The sequence below is a fragment of the Haliotis rufescens genome, unplaced genomic scaffold, assembly GCF_023055435.1.
Source record: "Haliotis rufescens isolate VD_foot unplaced genomic scaffold, xgHalRufe1.0.p SCAF_10, whole genome shotgun sequence".
NCBI lineage: Eukaryota > Metazoa > Mollusca > Gastropoda > Lepetellida > Haliotidae > Haliotis > Haliotis rufescens.
Genome location: NW_025963780.1, coordinates 12,286,050 through 12,306,904, shown reverse-complemented (window position 1 = coordinate 12,306,904; position 20,855 = coordinate 12,286,050).

Here is a 20,855-nt window from a genome sequence, read left to right as displayed (position 1 = left end):
CACACCAAATATTTTTCTTCGGAAACTAATACTTTTGAGAATAGCTCTCATGGCGTAAAAGTCATGCATGTGAAAAAGTTCGAATCGCTGAAGTATTTATAGTTCGGCCTCAAGTCATGAATTTTTATGCAATTGCGCCAATATTTTTCATGAGGATCAACCATGTAAGAATGCATCTATACACCAAATATTTTTGTTCGGAAACTAAAACTTTTGGGAATAGCTCTCATGGCGTAAAAGTCATGCATGTGAAAAAGTTGGAATCGCTGATGTATTTATAGTTCGGCCTCAAGTCATGAATTTTTATGCAATTGCGCCAATTTTTTTTATGTCGGTCGACCATGTAAGAATGCATCCACACACCAAATATTTTTGTTCGGAAACTAATACTTTTGAGAATAGCTCTCATGGCGTAAAAGTTATGCATGTGAAAAAGTTCGAATCGCTGATGTATTTATAGTTCGGCCTCAAGTCATGAATTTTTATGCAATTGCGCAAATTTTTTTTATGTCGGTCGACCATGTAAGAATGCATCCACACACCAAATAATTTTGTTCGGAAACTAAAGCTTTTTGGAATAGCTCTCATGGCGTAAAAGTCATGCATGTGAAAAAGTTCGAATCGCTGATGTATTTATAATTCGGCCTCAAGTCATGAATTTTTATGCAATTGCGCCAATTTTTTTCATGAGGATCGACCATGTAAGAATGCATCCACACACCAAATAATTTTGTTCGGAAACTAATACTTTTGAGAATAGCTCTCATGGCGTAAAAGTCATGCATGTGAAAAAGTTCGAATCGCTGATGTATTTATAGTTCGGCCTCAAGTCATGAATTTTTATGCAATTGCGCCAATTTTTTTTATGAGGATCGACCATGTAAGAATGCATCCACACACCAAATATTTTTGTTCGGAAACTAAAACTTTTGAGAATAGCTCTCATGGCGTAAAAGTCATGCATGTGAAAAAGTTCGAATCGCTGATGTATTTATAGTTCGGCCTCAAGTCATGAATTTTTATGCAATTGCGCCAATTGTTTTTATGTCGGTCGACCATGTAAGAATGCATCCACACACCAAATATTTTTGTTCGGAAACTAATACTTTTGAGAATAGCTCTCATGGCGTAAAAGTCATGCATGTGAAAAAGTTCGAATCGCTGATGTATTTATAGTTCGGCCTCAAGTCATGAATTTTTATGCAATTGCGCCAATATTTTTCATGAGGATCGACCATGTAAGAATGCATCCATACACCAAATATTTTTGTTCGGAAACTAAAACTTTTGAGAATAGCTCTCATGGCGTATAAGTCATGCATGTGAAAAAGTTCGAATCGCTGATGTATTTATAGTTCGGCCTCAAGTCATGAATTTTTATGCAATTGCGCCAATTGTTTTTATGAGGATCGACCATGTAAGAATGCATCCACACACCAAATATTTTTGTTCGGAAACTAAAACTTTTGAGAATAGCTCTCATGGCGTAAAAGTCATGCATGTGAAAAAGTTCGAATCGCTGATGTATTTATAGTTCGGCCTCAAGTCATGAATTTTTATGCAATTGCGCCAATTTTTTTCATGAGGGTCGACCATGTAAGAATGCATCCATACACCAAACATTTTTGTTCGGAAACTAAAACTTTTGAGAATAGCTTTCATGGCGTAAAAGTCATGCATGTGAAAAAGTTCGAATCGCTGATGTATTTATAGTTCGGCCTCAAGTCATGAATTTTTATGCAATTGCGCCAATTTTTTTTATGTCGGTCGACCATGTAAGAATGCATCCACACACCAAATATTTTTGTTCGGAAACTAAAACTTTTGGGAATAGCTCTCATGGCGTAAAAGTCATGCATGTGAAAAAGTTCGAATCGCTGATGTATTTATAGTTCGGCCTCAAGTCATGAATTTTTATGCAATTGCGCCAATTTTTTTCATGTCGGTCGACCATGTAAGAATGCATCCACACACCAAATATTTTTCCTCGGAAACTAAAACTTTTGAGAATAGCTCTCATGGCGTAAAAGTGATGCATGTGAAAAAGTTCGAATCGCTCATGCATTTATAGTTCGGCCTCAAGTCATGAATTTTTATGCAATTGCGCCAATTTTCTTTATGTCGGTCGACCATGTAAGAATGCATCCACACACCAAATATTTTTCTTCGGAAACTAAAGCTTTTGAGAATAGCTCTCATGGCGTAAAAGTCATGCATGTGAAAAAGTTCGAATCGCTGAAGTATTTATAGTTCGGCCTCAAGTCATGAATTTTTATGCAATTGCGCCAATATTTTTCATGAGGATCAACCATGTAAGAATGCATCCACACACCAAATATTTTTGTTCGGAAACTAAAGCTTTTGAGAATAGCTCTCATGGCGTAAAAGTCATGCATGTGAAAAAGTTCGAATCGCTGATGTATTTATAGTTCGGCCTCAAGTCATGAATTTTTATGCAATTGCGCCAATTTTTTTTATGTCGGTCGACCATGTAAGAATGCATCCACACACCAAATAATTTTGTTCGGAAACTAAAGCTTTTGGGAATAGCTCTCATGGCGTAAAAGTCATGCATGTGAAAAAGTTCGAATCGCTGATGTATTTATAATTCGGCCTCAAGTCATGAATTTTTATGCAATTGCGCCAATTTTTTTCATGAGGATCGACCATGTAAGAATGCATCCACACACCAAATAATTTTGTTCGGAAACTAATACTTTTGAGAATAGCTCTCATGGCGTAAAAGTCATGCATGTGAAAAAGTTCGAATCGCTGATGTATTTATAGTTCGGCCTCAAGTCATGAATTTTTATGCAATTGCGCCAATTTTTTTTATGAGGATCGACCATGTAAGAATGCATCCACACACCAAATATTTTTGTTCGGAAACTAAAACTTTTGAGAATAGCTCTCATGGCGTAAAAGTCATGCATGTGAAAAAGTTCGAATCGCTGATGTATTTATAGTTCGGCCTCAAGTCATGAATTTTTATGCAATTGCGCCAATTGTTTTTATGTCGGTCGACCATGTAAGAATGCATCCACACACCAAATATTTTTGTTCGGAAACTAATACTTTTGAGAATAGCTCTCATGGCGTAAAAGTCATGCATGTGAAAAAGTTCGAATCGCTGATGTATTTATAGTTCGGCCTCAAGTCATGAATTTTTATGCAATTGCGCCAATATTTTTCATGAGGATCGACCATGTAAGAATGCATCCATACACCAAATATTTTTGTTCGGAAACTAAAACTTTTGAGAATAGCTCTCATGGCGTAAAAGTCATGCATGTGAAAAAGTTCGAATCGCTGATGTATTTATAGTTCGGCCTCAAGTCATGAATTTTTATGCAATTGCGCCAATTTTTTTTATGAGGATCGACCATGTAAGAATGCATCCACACACCAAATATTTTTGTTCGGAAACTAAAACTTTTGAGAATAGCTCTCATGGCGTAAAAGTCATGCATGTGAAAAAGTTCGAATCGCTGATGTATTTATAGTTCGGCCTCAAGTCATGAATTTTTATGCAATTGCGCCAATTGTTTTTATGTCGGTCGACCATGTAAGAATGCATCCACACACCAAATATTTTTGTTCGGAAACTAATACTTTTGAGAATAGCTCTCATGGCGTAAAAGTCATGCATGTGAAAAAGTTCGAATCGCTGATGTATTTATAGTTCGGCCTCAAGTCATGAATTTTTATGCAATTGCGCCAATATTTTTCATGAGGATCGACCATGTAAGAATGCATCCATACACCAAATATTTTTGTTCGGAAACTAAAACTTTTGAGAATAGCTCTCATGGCGTATAAGTCATGCATGTGAAAAAGTTCGAATCGCTGATGTATTTATAGTTCGGCCTCAAGTCATGAATTTTTATGCAATTGCGCCAATTGTTTTTATGAGGATCGACCATGTAAGAATGCATCCACACACCAAATATTTTTGTTCGGAAACTAAAACTTTTGAGAATAGCTCTCATGGCGTAAAAGTCATGCATGTGAAAAAGTTCGAATCGCTGATGTATTTATAGTTCGGCCTCAAGTCATGAATTTTTATGCAATTGCGCCAATTTTTTTCATGAGGGTCGACCATGTAAGAATGCATCCATACACCAAACATTTTTGTTCGGAAACTAAAACTTTTGAGAATAGCTTTCATGGCGTAAAAGTCATGCATGTGAAAAAGTTCGAATCGCTGATGTATTTATAGTTCGGCCTCAAGTCATGAATTTTTATGCAATTGCGCCAATTTTTTTTATGTCGGTCGACCATGTAAGAATGCATCCACACACCAAATATTTTTGTTCGGAAACTAAAACTTTTGGGAATAGCTCTCATGGCGTAAAAGTCATGCATGTGAAAAAGTTCGAATCGCTGATGTATTTATAGTTCGGCCTCAAGTCATGAATTTTTATGCAATTGCGCCAATTTTTTTCATGTCGGTCGACCATGTAAGAATGCATCCACACACCAAATATTTTTCCTCGGAAACTAAAACTTTTGAGAATAGCTCTCATGGCGTAAAAGTGATGCATGTGAAAAAGTTCGAATCGCTCATGCATTTATAGTTCGGCCTCAAGTCATGAATTTTTATGCAATTGCGCCAATTTTCTTTATGTCGGTCGACCATGTAAGAATGCATCCACACACCAAATATTTTTCTTCGGAAACTAAAGCTTTTGAGAATAGCTCTCATGGCGTAAAAGTCATGCATGTGAAAAAGTTCGAATCGCTGAAGTATTTATAGTTCGGCCTCAAGTCATGAATTTTTATGCAATTGCGCCAATATTTTTCATGAGGATCAACCATGTAAGAATGCATCTATACACCAAATATTTTTGTTCGGAAACTAAAACTTTTGGGAATAGCTCTCATGGCGTAAAAGTCATGCATGTGAAAAAGTTGGAATCGCTGATGTATTTATAGTTCGGCCTCAAGTCATGAATTTTTATGCAATTGCGCCAATTTTTTTTATGTCGGTCGACCATGTAAGAATGCATCCACACACCAAATATTTTTGTTCGGAAACTAATACTTTTGAGAATAGCTCTCATGGCGTAAAAGTCATGCATGTGAAAAAGTTCGAATCGCTGATGTATTTATAGTTCGGCCTCAAGTCATGAATTTTTATGCAATTGCGCCAATTTTTTTTATGTCGGTCGACCATGTAAGAATGCATCCACACACCAAATAATTTTGTTCGGAAACTAAAGCTTTTGGGAATAGCTCTCATGGCGTAAAAGTCATGCATGTGAAAAAGTTCGAATCGCTGATGTATTTATAATTCGGCCTCAAGTCATGAATTTTTATGCAATTGCGCCAATTTTTTTCATGAGGATCGACCATGTAAGAATGCATCCACACACCAAATAATTTTGTTCGGAAACTAATACTTTTGAGAATAGCTCTCATGGCGTAAAAGTCATGCATGTGAAAAAGTTGGAATCGCTGATGTATTTATAGTTCGGCCTCAAGTCATGAATTTTTATGCAATTGCGCCAATTTTTTTTATGAGGATCGACCATGTAAGAATGCATCCACACACCAAATATTTTTGTTCGGAAACTAAAACTTTTGAGAATAGCTCTCATGGCGTAAAAGTCATGCATGTGAAAAAGTTCGAATCGCTGATGTATTTATAGTTCGGCCTCAAGTCATGAATTTTTATGCAATTGCGCCAATTGTTTTTATGTCGGTCGACCATGTAAGAATGCATCCACACACCAAATATTTTTGTTCGGAAACTAATACTTTTGAGAATAGCTCTCATGGCGTAAAAGTCATGCATGTGAAAAAGTTCGAATCGCTGATGTATTTATAGTTCGGCCTCAAGTCATGAATTTTTATGCAATTGCGCCAATATTTTTCATGAGGATCGACCATGTAAGAATGCATCCATACACCAAATATTTTTGTTCGGAAACTAAAACTTTTGAGAATAGCTCTCATGGCGTAAAAGTCATGCATGTGAAAAAGTTCGAATCGCTGATGTATTTATAGTTCGGCCTCAAGTCATGAATTTTTATGCAATTGCGCCAATTGTTTTTATGTCGGTCGACCATGTAAGAATGCATCCACACACCAAATATTTTTGTTCGGAAACTAATACTTTTGAGAATAGCTCTCATGGCGTAAAAGTCATGCATGTGAAAAAGTTCGAATCGCTGATGTATTTATAGTTCGGCCTCAAGTCATGAATTTTTATGCAATTGCGCCAATTTTTTTTATGTCGGTCGACCATGTAAGAATGCATCCACACACCAAATAATTTTGTTCGGAAACTAAAGCTTTTGGGAATAGCTCTCATGGCGTAAAAGTCATGCATGTGAAAAAGTTCGAATCGCTGATGTATTTATAATTCGGCCTCAAGTCATGAATTTTTATGCAATTGCGCCAATTTTTTTCATGAGGATCGACCATGTAAGAATGCATCCACACACCAAATAATTTTGTTCGGAAACTAATGCTTTTGAGAATAGCTCTCATGGCGTAAAAGTCATGCATGTGAAAAAGTTCGAATCGCTGATGTATTTATAGTTCGGCCTCAAGTCATGAATTTTTATGCAATTGCGCCAATTTTTTTTATGAGGATCGACCATGTAAGAATGCATCCACACACCAAATATTTTTGTTCGGAAACTAAAACTTTTGAGAATAGCTCTCATGGCGTAAAAGTGATGCATGTGAAAAAGTTGGAATCGCTGATGTATTTATAGTTCGGCCTCAAGTCATGAATTTTTATGCAATTGCGCCAATTGTTTTTATGTCGGTCGACCATGTAAGAATGCATCCACACACCAAATATTTTTGTTCGGAAACTAATACTTTTGAGAATAGCTCTCATGGCGTAAAAGTCATGCATGTGAAAAAGTTCGAATCGCTGATGTATTTATAGTTCGGCCTCAAGTCATGAATTTTTATGCAATTGCGCCAATTTTTTTTATGTCGGTCGACCATGTAAGAATGCATCCACACACCAAATAATTTTGTTCGGAAACTAAAGCTTTTGGGAATAGCTCTCATGGCGTAAAAGTCATGCATGTGAAAAAGTTCGAATCGCTGATGTATTTATAGTTCGGCCTCAAGTCATGAATTTTTATGCAATTGCGCCAATTTTTTTCATGAGGATCGACCATGTAAGAATGCATCCACACACCAAATAATTTTGTTCGGAAACTAAAACTTTTGAGAATAGCTCTCAGGGCGTAAAAGTCATGCATGTGAAAAAGTTCGAATCGCTGATGTATTTATAGTTCGGCCTCAAGTCATGAATTTTTATGCAATTGCGCCAATTGTTTTTATGAGGATCGACCATGTAAGAATGCATCCACACACCAAATATTTTTGTTCGGAAAGTAAAACTTTTGAGAATAGCTCTCATGGCGTAAAAGTCATGCATGTGAAAAAGTTCGAATCGCTCATGCATTTATAGTTCGGCCTCAAGTCATGAATTTTTATGCAATTGCGCCAATTTTTTTTATGTCGGTCGACCATGTAAGAATGCATCCACACACCAAATATTTTTGTTCGGAAACTAAAACTTTTGGGAATAGCTCTCATGGCGTAAAAGTGATGCATGTGAAAAAGTTGGAATCGCTGATGTATTTATAGTTCGGCCTCAAGTCATGAATTTGTATGCAATTGCGCCAATTTTTTTCATGTCGGTCGACCATGTAAGAATGCATCCACACACCAAATATTTTTGCTCGGAAACTAAAACTTTTGAGAATAGCTCTCATGGCGTAAAAGTCATGCATGTGAAAAAGTTCGAATCGCTCATGCATTTATAGTTCGGCCTCAAGTCATGAATTTTTATGCAATTGCGCCAATTTTCTTTATGTCGGTCGACCATGTAAGAATGCATCCATACACCAAATATTTTTGTTCGGAAACTAATACTTTTGAGAATAGCTCTCATGGCGTAAAAGTCATGCATGTGAAAAAGTTCGAATCGCTGATGTATTTATAGTTCGGCCTCAAGTCATGAATTTTTATGCAATTGCGCCAATTTTTTTCATGAGGATCGACCATGTAAGAATGCATCCACACACCAAATATTTTTGTTCGGAAACTAAAACTTTTGGGAATAGCTCTCATGGCGTAAAAGTCATGCATGTGAAAAAGTTCGAATCGCTGATGTATTTATAGTTCGGCCTCAAGTCATGAATTTTTATGCAATTGCGCCAATTTTTTTTATGTCGGTCGACCATGTAAGAATGCATCCACACACCAAATAATTTTGTTCGGAAACTAAAGCTTTTGGGAATAGCTCTCATGGCGTAAAAGTCATGCATGTGAAAAAGTTCGAATCGCTGATGTATTTATAGTTCGGCCTCAAGTCATGAATTTTTATGCAATTGCGCCAATTTTTTTCATGAGGATCGACCATGTAAGAATGCATCCACACACCAAATATTTTTGTTCGGAAACTAAAACTTTTGGGAATAGCTCTCATGGCGTAAAAGTCATGCATGTGAAAAAGTTCGAATCGCTGATGTATTTATAGTTCGGCCTCAAGTCATGAATTTTTATGCAATTGCGCCAATTGTTTTTATGTCGGTCTACCATGTAAGAATGCATCCACACACCAAATATTTTTGTTCGGAAACTAATACTTTTGAGAATAGCTCTCATGGCGTAAAAGTGATGCATGTGAAAAAGTTCGAATCGCTGATGTATTTATAGTTCGGCCTCAAGTCATGAATTTTTATGCAATTGCGCCAATTGTTTTTATGTCGGTCTACCATGTAAGAATGCATCCACACACCAAATATTTTTGTTCGGAAACTAATACTTTTGAGAATAGCTCTCATGGCGTAAAAGTCATGCATGTGAAAAAGTTCGAATCGCTGATGTATTTATAGTTCGGCCTCAAGTCATGAATTTTTATGCAATTGCGCCAATTGTTTTTATGTCGGTCGACCATGTAAGAATGCATCCACACACCAAATATTTTTGTTCGGAAACTAATACTTTTGAGAATAGCTCTCATGGCGTAAAAGTCATGCATGTGAAAAAGTTGGAATCGCTGATGTATTTATAGTTCGGCCTCAAGTCATGAATTTTTATGCAATTGCGCCAATTTTTTTCATGTCGGTCAACCATGTAAGAATGCATCCACACACCAAATATTTTTGTTCGGAAACTAATACTTTTGAGAATAGCTCTCATGGCGTAAAAGTCATGCATGTGAAAAAGTTGGAATCGCTGATGTATTTATAGTTCGGCCTCAAGTCATGAATTTTTATGCAATTGCGCCAATTTTTTTTACGTCGGTCGACCATGTAAGAATGCATCCACACACCAAATAATTTTGTTCGGAAACTAAAGCTTTTGGGAATAGCTCTCATGGCGTAAAAGTCATGCATGTGAAAAAGTTCGAATCGCTGATGTATTTATAGTTCGGCCTCAAGTCATGAATTTTTATGCAATTGCGCCAATTTTTTTCATGTCGGTCGACCATGTAAGAATGCATCCACACACCAAATATTTTTGCTCGGAAACTAAAACTTTTGAGAATAGCTCTCATGGCGTAAAAGTCATGCATGTGAAAAAGTTCGAATCGCTCATGCATTTATAGTTCGGCCTCAAGTCATGAATTTTTATGCAATTGCGCCAATTTTCTTTATGTCGGTCGACCATGTAAGAATGCATCCACACACCAAATATTTTTGTTCGGAAACTAATACTTTTGAGAATAGCTCTCATGGCGTAAAAGTCATGCATGTGAAAAAGTTCGAATCGCTCATGCATTTATAGTTCGGCCTCAAGTCATGAATTTTTATGCAATTGCGCCAATATTTTTCATGAGGATCAACCATGTAAGAATGCATCCATACACCAAATATTTTTGTTCGGAAACTAAAACTTTTGGGAATAGCTCTCATGGCGTAAAAGTCATGCATGTGAAAAAGTTGGAATCGCTGATGTATTTATAGTTCGGCCTCAAGTCATGAATTTTTATGCAATTGCGCCAATTTTTTTCATGTCGGTCGACCATGTAAGAATGCATCCACACACCAAATAATTTTGCTCGGAAACTAAAACTTTTGAGAATAGCTCTCATGGCGTAAAAGTCATGCATGTGAAAAAGTTCGAATCGCTCATGCATTTATAGTTCGGCCTCAAGTCATGAATTTTTATGCAATTGCGCCAATTTTCTTTATGTCGGTCGACCATGTAAGAATGCATCCACACACCAAATATTTTTCTTCGGAAACTAATACTTTTGAGAATAGCTCTCATGGCGTAAAAGTCATGCATGTGAAAAAGTTCGAATCGCTGAAGTATTTATAGTTCGGCCTCAAGTCATGAATTTTTATGCAATTGCGCCAATATTTTTCATGAGGATCAACCATGTAAGAATGCATCTATACACCAAATATTTTTGTTCGGAAACTAAAACTTTTGGGAATAGCTCTCATGGCGTAAAAGTCATGCATGTGAAAAAGTTGGAATCGCTGATGTATTTATAGTTCGGCCTCAAGTCATGAATTTTTATGCAATTGCGCCAATTTTTTTTATGTCGGTCGACCATGTAAGAATGCATCCACACACCAAATAATTTTGTTCGGAAACTAATACTTTTGAGAATAGCTCTCATGGCGTAAAAGTCATGCATGTGAAAAAGTTCGAATCGCTGATGTATTTATAGTTCGGCCTCAAGTCATGAATTTTTATGCAATTGCGCCAATTTTTTTTATGTCGGTCGACCATGTAAGAATGCATCCACACACCAAATAATTTTGTTCGGAAACTAAAGCTTTTGGGAATAGCTCTCATGGCGTAAAAGTCATGCATGTGAAAAAGTTCGAATCGCTGATGTATTTATAATTCGGCCTCAAGTCATGAATTTTTATGCAATTGCGCCAATTTTTTTCATGAGGATCGACCATGTAAGAATGCATCCACACACCAAATAATTTTGTTCGGAAACTAATACTTTTGAGAATAGCTCTCATGGCGTAAAAGTCATGCATGTGAAAAAGTTCGAATCGCTGATGTATTTATAGTTCGGCCTCAAGTCATGAATTTTTATGCAATTGCGCCAATTTTTTTTATGAGGATCGACCATGTAAGAATGCATCCACACACCAAATATTTTTGTTCGGAAACTAAAACTTTTGAGAATAGCTCTCATGGCGTAAAAGTCATGCATGTGAAAAAGTTCGAATCGCTGATGTATTTATAGTTCGGCCTCAAGTCATGAATTTTTATGCAATTGCGCCAATTGTTTTTATGTCGGTCGACCATGTAAGAATGCATCCACACACCAAATATTTTTGTTCGGAAACTAATACTTTTGAGAATAGCTCTCATGGCGTAAAAGTCATGCATGTGAAAAAGTTCGAATCGCTGATGTATTTATAGTTCGGCCTCAAGTCATGAATTTTTATGCAATTGCGCCAATATTTTTCATGAGGATCGACCATGTAAGAATGCATCCATACACCAAATATTTTTGTTCGGAAACTAAAACTTTTGAGAATAGCTCTCATGGCGTAAAAGTCATGCATGTGAAAAAGTTCGAATCGCTGATGTATTTATAGTTCGGCCTCAAGTCATGAATTTTTATGCAATTGCGCCAATTGTTTTTATGTCGGTCGACCATGTAAGAATGCATCCACACACCAAATATTTTTGTTCGGAAACTAATACTTTTGAGAATAGCTCTCATGGCGTAAAAGTCATGCATGTGAAAAAGTTCGAATCGCTGATGTATTTATAGTTCGGCCTCAAGTCATGAATTTTTATGCAATTGCGCCAATTTTTTTTATGTCGGTCGACCATGTAAGAATGCATCCACACACCAAATAATTTTGTTCGGAAACTAAAGCTTTTGGGAATAGCTCTCATGGCGTAAAAGTGATGCATGTGAAAAAGTTCGAATCGCTGATGTATTTATAATTCGGCCTCAAGTCATGAATTTTTATGCAATTGCGCCAATTTTTTTCATGAGGATCGACCATGTAAGAATGCATCCACACACCAAATAATTTTGTTCGGAAACTAATGCTTTTGAGAATAGCTCTCATGGCGTAAAAGTCATGCATGTGAAAAAGTTCGAATCGCTGATGTATTTATAGTTCGGCCTCAAGTCATGAATTTTTATGCAATTGCGCCAATTTTTTTTATGAGGATCGACCATGTAAGAATGCATCCACACACCAAATAATTTTGTTCGGAAACTAAAGCTTTTGGGAATAGCTCTCATGGCGTAAAAGTCATGCATGTGAAAAAGTTCGAATCGCTGATGTATTTATAATTCGGCCTCAAGTCATGAATTTTTATGCAATTGCGCCAATTTTTTTCATGAGGATCGACCATGTAAGAATGCATCCACACACCAAATAATTTTGTTCGGAAACTAATACTTTTGAGAATAGCTCTCATGGCGTAAAAGTCATGCATGTGAAAAAGTTCGAATCGCTGATGTATTTATAGTTCGGCCTCAAGTCATGAATTTTTATGCAATTGCGCCAATTGTTTTTATGTCGGTCGACCATGTAAGAATGCATCCACACACCAAATATTTTTGTTCGGAAACTAATACTTTTGAGAATAGCTCTCATGGCGTAAAAGTCATGCATGTGAAAAAGTTCGAATCGCTGATGTATTTATAGTTCGGCCTCAAGTCATGAATTTTTATGCAATTGCGCCAATATTTTTCATGAGGATCGACCATGTAAGAATGCATCCATACACCAAATATTTTTGTTCGGAAACTAAAACTTTTGAGAATAGCTCTCATGGCGTAAAAGTCATGCATGTGAAAAAGTTCGAATCGCTGATGTATTTATAGTTCGGCCTCAAGTCATGAATTTTTATGCAATTGCGCCAATTGTTTTTATGTCGGTCGACCATGTAAGAATGCATCCACACACCAAATATTTTTGTTCGGAAACTAATACTTTTGAGAATAGCTCTCATGGCGTAAAAGTCATGCATGTGAAAAAGTTCGAATCGCTGATGTATTTATAGTTCGGCCTCAAGTCATGAATTTTTATGCAATTGCGCCAATTTTTTTTATGTCGGTCGACCATGTAAGAATGCATCCACACACCAAATAATTTTGTTCGGAAACTAAAGCTTTTGGGAATAGCTCTCATGGCGTAAAAGTGATGCATGTGAAAAAGTTCGAATCGCTGATGTATTTATAATTCGGCCTCAAGTCATGAATTTTTATGCAATTGCGCCAATTTTTTTCATGAGGATCGACCATGTAAGAATGCATCCACACACCAAATAATTTTGTTCGGAAACTAATGCTTTTGAGAATAGCTCTCATGGCGTAAAAGTCATGCATGTGAAAAAGTTCGAATCGCTGATGTATTTATAGTTCGGCCTCAAGTCATGAATTTTTATGCAATTGCGCCAATTTTTTTTATGAGGATCGACCATGTAAGAATGCATCCACACACCAAATATTTTTGTTCGGAAACTAAAACTTTTGAGAATAGCTCTCATGGCGTAAAAGTGATGCATGTGAAAAAGTTCGAATCGCTGATGTATTTATAGTTCGGCCTCAAGTCATGAATTTTTATGCAATTGCGCCAATTGTTTTTATGTCGGTCGACCATGTAAGAATGCATCCACACACCAAATATTTTTGTTCGGAAACTAATACTTTTGAGAATAGCTCTCATGGCGTAAAAGTCATGCATGTGAAAAAGTTCGAATCGCTGATGTATTTATAGTTCGGCCACAAGTCATGAATTTTTATGCAATTGCGCCAATTTTTTTTATGTCGGTCGACCATGTAAGAATGCATCCACACACCAAATAATTTTGTTCGGAAACTAAAGCTTTTGGGAATAGCTCTCATGGCGTAAAAGTCATGCATGTGAAAAAGTTCGAATCGCTGATGTATTTATAGTTCGGCCTCAAGTCATGAATTTTTATGCAATTGCGCCAATTTTTTTCATGAGGATCGACCATGTAAGAATGCATCCACACACCAAATAATTTTGTTCGGAAACTAAAACTTTTGAGAATAGCTCTCAGGGCGTAAAAGTCATGCATGTGAAAAAGTTCGAATCGCTGATGTATTTATAGTTCGGCCTCAAGTCATGAATTTTTATGCAATTGCGCCAATTGTTTTTATGAGGATCGACCATGTAAGAATGCATCCACACACCAAATATTTTTGTTCGGAAAGTAAAACTTTTGAGAATAGCTCTCATGGCGTAAAAGTCATGCATGTGAAAAAGTTCGAATCGCTCATGCATTTATAGTTCGGCCTCAAGTCATGAATTTTTATGCAATTGCGCCAATTTTTTTTATGTCGGTCGACCATGTTAGAATGCATCCACACACCAAATATTTTTGTTCGGAAACTAAAACTTTTGGGAATAGCTCTCATGGCGTAAAAGTGATGCATGTGAAAAAGTTGGAATCGCTGATGTATTTATAGTTCGGCCTCAAGTCATGAATTTTTATGCAATTGCGCCAATTTTTTTCATGAGAGTCGACCATGTAAGAATGCATCCACACACCAAATATTTTTGCTCGGAAACTAAAACTTTTGAGAATAGCTCTCATGGCGTAAAAGTCATGCATGTGAAAAAGTTCGAATCGCTCATGCATTTATAGTTCGGCCTCAAGTCATGAATTTTTATGCAATTGCGCCAATTTTCTTTATGTCGGTCGACCATGTAAGAATGCATCCATACACCAAATATTTTTGTTCGGAAACTAATACTTTTGAGAATAGCTCTCATGGCGTAAAAGTCATGCATGTGAAAAAGTTCGAATCGCTGATGTATTTATAGTTCGGCCTCAAGTCATGAATTTTTATGCAATTGCGCCAATTTTTTTCATGAGGATCGACCATGTAAGAATGCATCCACACACCAAATATTTTTGTTCGGAAACTAAAACTTTTGGGAATAGCTCTCATGGCGTAAAAGTCATGCATGTGAAAAAGTTCGAATCGCTGATGTATTTATAGTTCGGCCTCAAGTCATGAATTTTTATGCAATTGCGCCAATTTTTTTTATGTCGGTCGACCATGTAAGAATGCATCCACACACCAAATAATTTTGTTCGGAAACTAAAGCTTTTGGGAATAGCTCTCATGGCGTAAAAGTCATGCATGTGAAAAAGTTCGAATCGCTGATGTATTTATAGTTCGGCCTCAAGTCATGAATTTTTATGCAATTGCGCCAATTTTTTTCATGAGGATCGACCATGTAAGAATGCATCCACACACCAAATAATTTTGTTCGGAAACTAAAACTTTTGAGAATAGCTCTCAGGGCGTAAAAGTCATGCATGTGAAAAAGTTCGAATCGCTGATGTATTTATAGTTCGGCCTCAAGTCATGAATTTTTATGCAATTGCGCCAATTGTTTTTATGAGGATCGACCATGTAAGAATGCATCCACACACCAAATATTTTTGTTCGGAAAGTAAAACTTTTGAGAATAGCTCTCATGGCGTAAAAGTCATGCATGTGAAAAAGTTCGAATCGCTCATGCATTTATAGTTCGGCCTCAAGTCATGAATTTTTATGCAATTGCGCCAATATTTTTTATGAGGATCGACCATGTAAGAATGCATCCACACACCAAATATTTTTGTTCGGAAACTAAAACTTTTGGGAATAGCTCTCATGGCGTAAAAGTCATGCATGTGAAAAAGTTCGAATCGCTGATGTATTTATAGTTCGGCCTCAAGTCATGAATTTTTATGCAATTGCGCCAATTGTTTTTATGTCGGTCTACCATGTAAGAATGCATCCACACACCAAATATTTTTGTTCGGAAACTAATACTTTTGAGAATAGCTCTCATGGCGTAAAAGTCATGCATGTGAAAAAGTTGGAATCGCTGATGTATTTATAGTTCGGCCTCAAGTCATGAATTTTTATGCAATTGCGCCAATTTTTTTTATGTCGGTCGACCATGTAAGAATGCATCCACACACCAAATAATTTTGTTCGGAAAGTAAAGCTTTTGGGAATAGCTCTCATGGCGTAAAAGTCATGCATGTGAAAAAGTTCGAATCGCTGATGTATTTATAATTCGGCCTCAAGTCATGAATTTTTATGCAATTGCGCCAATTTTTTTCATGAGGATCGACCATGTAAGAATGCATCCACACACCAAATAATTTTGTTCGGAAACTAATACTTTTGAGAATAGCTCTCATGGCGTAAAAGTCATGCATGTGAAAAAGTTGGAATCGCTGATGTATTTATAGTTCGGCCTCAAGTCATGAATTTTTATGCAATTGCGCCAATTTTTTTTATGAGGATCGACCATGTAAGAATGCATCCACACACTAAATATTTTTGTTCGGAAACTAATACTTTTGAGAATAGCTCTCATGGCGTAAAAGTCATGCATGTGAAAAAGTTCGAATCGCTGATGTATTTATAGTTCGGCCTCAAGTCATGAATTTTTATGCAATTGCGCCAATTGTTTTTATGTCGGTCGACCATGTAAGAATGCATCCACACACCAAATATTTTTGTTCGGAAACTAATACTTTTGAGAATAGCTCTCATGGCGTAAAAGTCATGCATGTGAAAAAGTTGGAATCGCTGATGTATTTATAGTTCGGCCTCAAGTCATGAATTTTTATGCAATTGCGCCAATTTTTTTTATGTCGGTCGACCATGTAAGAATGCATCCACACACCAAATAATTTTGTTCGGAAACTAAAGCTTTTGGGAATAGCTCTCATGGCGTAAAAGTCCTGCATGTGAAAAAGTTCGAATCGCTGATGTATTTATACTTCGGCCTCAAGTCATGAATTTTTATGCAATTGCGCCAATTTTTTTCATGAGGATCGACCATGTAAGAATGCATCCACACACCAAATATTTTTGTTCGGAAACTAATACTTTTGAGAATAGCTCTCATGGCGTAAAAGTCATGCATGTGAAAAAGTTCGAATCGCTGATGTATTTATAGTTCGGCCTCAAGTCATGAATTTTTATGCAATTGCGCCAATTTTTTTTATGAGGATCGACCATGTAAGAATGCATCCACACACCAAATATTTTTGTTCGGAAACTAAAACTTTTGAGAATAGCTCTCATGGCGTAAAAGTCATGCATGTGAAAAAGTTCGAATCGCTGATGTATTTATAGTTCGGCCTCAAGTCATGAATTTTTATGCAATTGCGCCAATTGTTTTTATGTCGGTCGACCATGTAAGAATGCATCCACACACCAAATATTTTTGTTCTGAAACTAATACTTTTGAGAATAGCTCTCATGGCGTAAAAGTGATGCATGTGAAAAAGTTCGAATCGCTGATGTATTTATAGTTCGGCCTCAAGTCATGAATTTTTATGCAATTGCGCCAATATTTTTCATGAGGATCGACCATGTAAGAATGCATCCATACACCAAATATTTTTGTTCGGAAACTAAAACTTTTGAGAATAGCTCTCATGGCGTAAACGTCCTGCATGTGAAAAAGTTCGAATCGCTGATGTATTTATAGTTCGGCCTCAAGTCATGAATTTTTATGCAATTGCGCCAATTGTTTTTATGTCGGTCGACCATGTAAGAATGCATCCACACACCAAATATTTTTGTTCGGAAACTAATACTTTTGAGAATAGCTCTCATGGCGTAAAAGTCATGCATGTGAAAAAGTTCGAATCGCTGATGTATTTATAGTTCGGCCTCAAGTCATGAATTTTTATGCAATTGCGCAAATTTTTTTTATGTCGGTCGACCATGTAAGAATGCATCCACACACCAAATAATTTTGTTCGGAAACTAAAGCTTTTGGGAATAGCTCTCATGGCGTAAAAGTCATGCATGTGAAAAAGTTCGAATCGCTGATGTATTTATAATTCGGCCTCAAGTCATGAATTTTTATGCAATTGCGCCAATTTTTTTCATGAGGATCGACCATGTAAGAATGCATCCACACACCAAATAATTTTGTTCGGAAACTAATGCTTTTGAGAATAGCTCTCATGGCGTAAAAGTCATGCATGTGAAAAAGTTCGAATCGCTGATGTATTTATAGTTCGGCCTCAAGTCATGAATTTTTATGCAATTGCGCCAATTTTTTTTATGAGGATCGACCATGTAAGAATGCATCCACACACCAAATATTTTTGTTCGGAAACTAAAACTTTTGAGAATAGCTCTCATGGCGTAAAAGTGATGCATGTGAAAAAGTTCGAATCGCTGATGTATTTATAGTTCGGCCTCAAGTCATGAATTTTTATGCAATTGCGCCAATTGTTTTTATGTCGGTCGACCATGTAAGAATGCATCCACACACCAAATATTTTTGTTCGGAAACTAATACTTTTGAGAATAGCTCTCATGGCGTAAAAGTCATGCATGTGAAAAAGTTCGAATCGCTGATGTATTTATAGTTCGGCCTCAAGTCATGAATTTTTATGCAATTGCGCCAATTTTTTTTATGTCGGTCGACCATGTAAGAATGCATCCACACACCAAATAATTTTGTTCGGAAACTAAAGCTTTTGGGAATAGCTCTCATGGCGTAAAAGTCATGCATGTGAAAAAGTTCGAATCGCTGATGTATTTATAGTTCGGCCTCAAGTCATGAATTTTTATGCAATTGCGCCAATTCTTTTCATGAGGATCGACCATGTAAGAATGCATCCACACACCAAATAATTTTGTTCGGAAACTAAAACTTTTGAGAATAGCTCTCATGGCGTAAAAGTCATGCATGTGAAAAAGTTCGAATCGCTGATGTATTTATAGTTCGGCCTCAAGTCATGAATTTTTATGCAATTGCGCCAATTGTTTTTATGAGGATCGACCATGTAAGAATGCATCCACACACCAAATATTTTTGTTCGGAAAGTAAAACTTTTGAGAATAGCTCTCATGGCGTAAAAGTCATGCATGTGAAAAAGTTCGAATCGCTCATGCATTTATAGTTCGGCCTCAAGTCATGAATTTTTATGCAATTGCGCCAATTTTTTTTATGTCGGTCGACCATGTAAGAATGCATCCACACACCAAATATTTTTGTTCGGAAACTAAAACTTTTGGGAATAGCTCTCATGGCGTAAAAGTGATGCATGTGAAAAAGTTGGAATCGCTGATGTATTTATAGTTCGGCCTCAAGTCATGAATTTTTATGCAATTGCGCCAATTTTTTTCATGTCGGTCGACCATGTAAGAATGCATCCACACACCAAATATTTTTGCTCGGAAACTAAAACTTTTGAGAATAGCTCTCATGGCGTAAAAGTCATGCATGTGAAAAAGTTCGAATCGCTCATGCATTTATAGTTCGGCCTCAAGTCATGAATTTTTATGCAATTGCGCCAATTTTCTTTATGTCGGTCGACCATGTAAGAATGCATCCACACACCAAATATTTTTGTTCGGAAACTAATACTTTTGAGAATAGCTCTCATGGCGTAAAAGTCATGCATGTGAAAAAGTTCGAATCGCTGATGTATTTATAGTTCGGCCTCAAGTCATGAATTTTTATGCAATTGCGCCAATTTTTTTCATGAGGATCGACCATGTAAGAATGCATCCACACACCAAATAATTTTGTTCGGAAACTAAAGCTTTTGGGAATAGCTCTCATGGCGTAAAAGTCATGCATGTGAAAAAGTTCGAATCGCTGATGTATTTATAGTTCGGCCTCAAGTCATGAATTTTTATGCAATTGCGCCAATTTTTTTCATGAGGATCGACCATGTAAGAATGCATCCACACACCAAATAATTTTGTTCGGAAACTAAAACTTTTGAGAATAGCTCTCAGGGCGTAAAAGTCATGCATGTGAAAAAGTTCGAATCGCTGATGTATTTATAGTTCGGCCTCAAGTCATGAATTTTTATGCAATTGCGCCAATTGTTTTTATGAGGATCGACCATGTAAGAATGCATCCACACACCAAATATTTTTGTTCGGAAAGTAATGCTTTTGAGAATAGCTCTCATGGCGTAAAAGTCATGCATGTGAAAAAGTTCGAATCGCTCATGCATTTATAGTTCGGCCTCAAGTCATGAATTTTTATGCAATTGCGCCAATTTTTTTTATGTCGGTCGACCATGTAAGAATGCATCCACACACCAAATATTTTTGTTCGGAAACTAAAACTTTTGGGAATAGCTCTCAGGGCGTAAAAGTGATGCATGTGAAAAAGTTGGAATCGCTGATGTATTTATAGTTCGGCCTCAAGTCATGAATTTTTATGCAATTGCGCCAATTGTTTTTATGTCGGTCGACCATGTAAGAATGCATCCACACACCAAATATTTTTGTTCGGAAACTAATACTTTTGAGAATAGCTCTCATGGCGTAAAAGTCATGCATGTGAAAAAGTTCGAATCGCTGATGTATTTATAGTTCGGCCTCAAGTCATGAATTTTTATGCAATTGCGCCAATTGTTTTTATGAGGATCGACCATGTAAGAATGCATCCACACACCAAATATTTTTGTTCGGAAAGTAATGCTTTTGAGAATAGCTCTCATGGCGTAAAAGTCATGCATGTGAAAAAGTTCGAATCGCTCATGCATTTATAGTTCGGCCTCAAGTCATGAATTTTTATGCAATTGCGCCAATTTTTTTTATGTCGGTCGACCATGTAAGAATGCATCCACACACCAAATATTTTTGTTCGGAAACTAAAACTTTTGGGAATAGCTCTCAGGGCGTAAAAGTGATGCATGTGAAAAAGTTGGAATCGCTGATGTATTTATAGTTCGGCCTCAAGTCATGAATTTTTATGCAATTGCGCCAATTGTTTTTATGTCGGTCGACCATGTAAGAATGCATCCACACACCAAATATTTTTGTTCGGAAACTAATACTTTTGAGAATAGCTCTCATGGCGTAAAAGTCATGCATGTGAAAAAGTTCGAATCGCTGA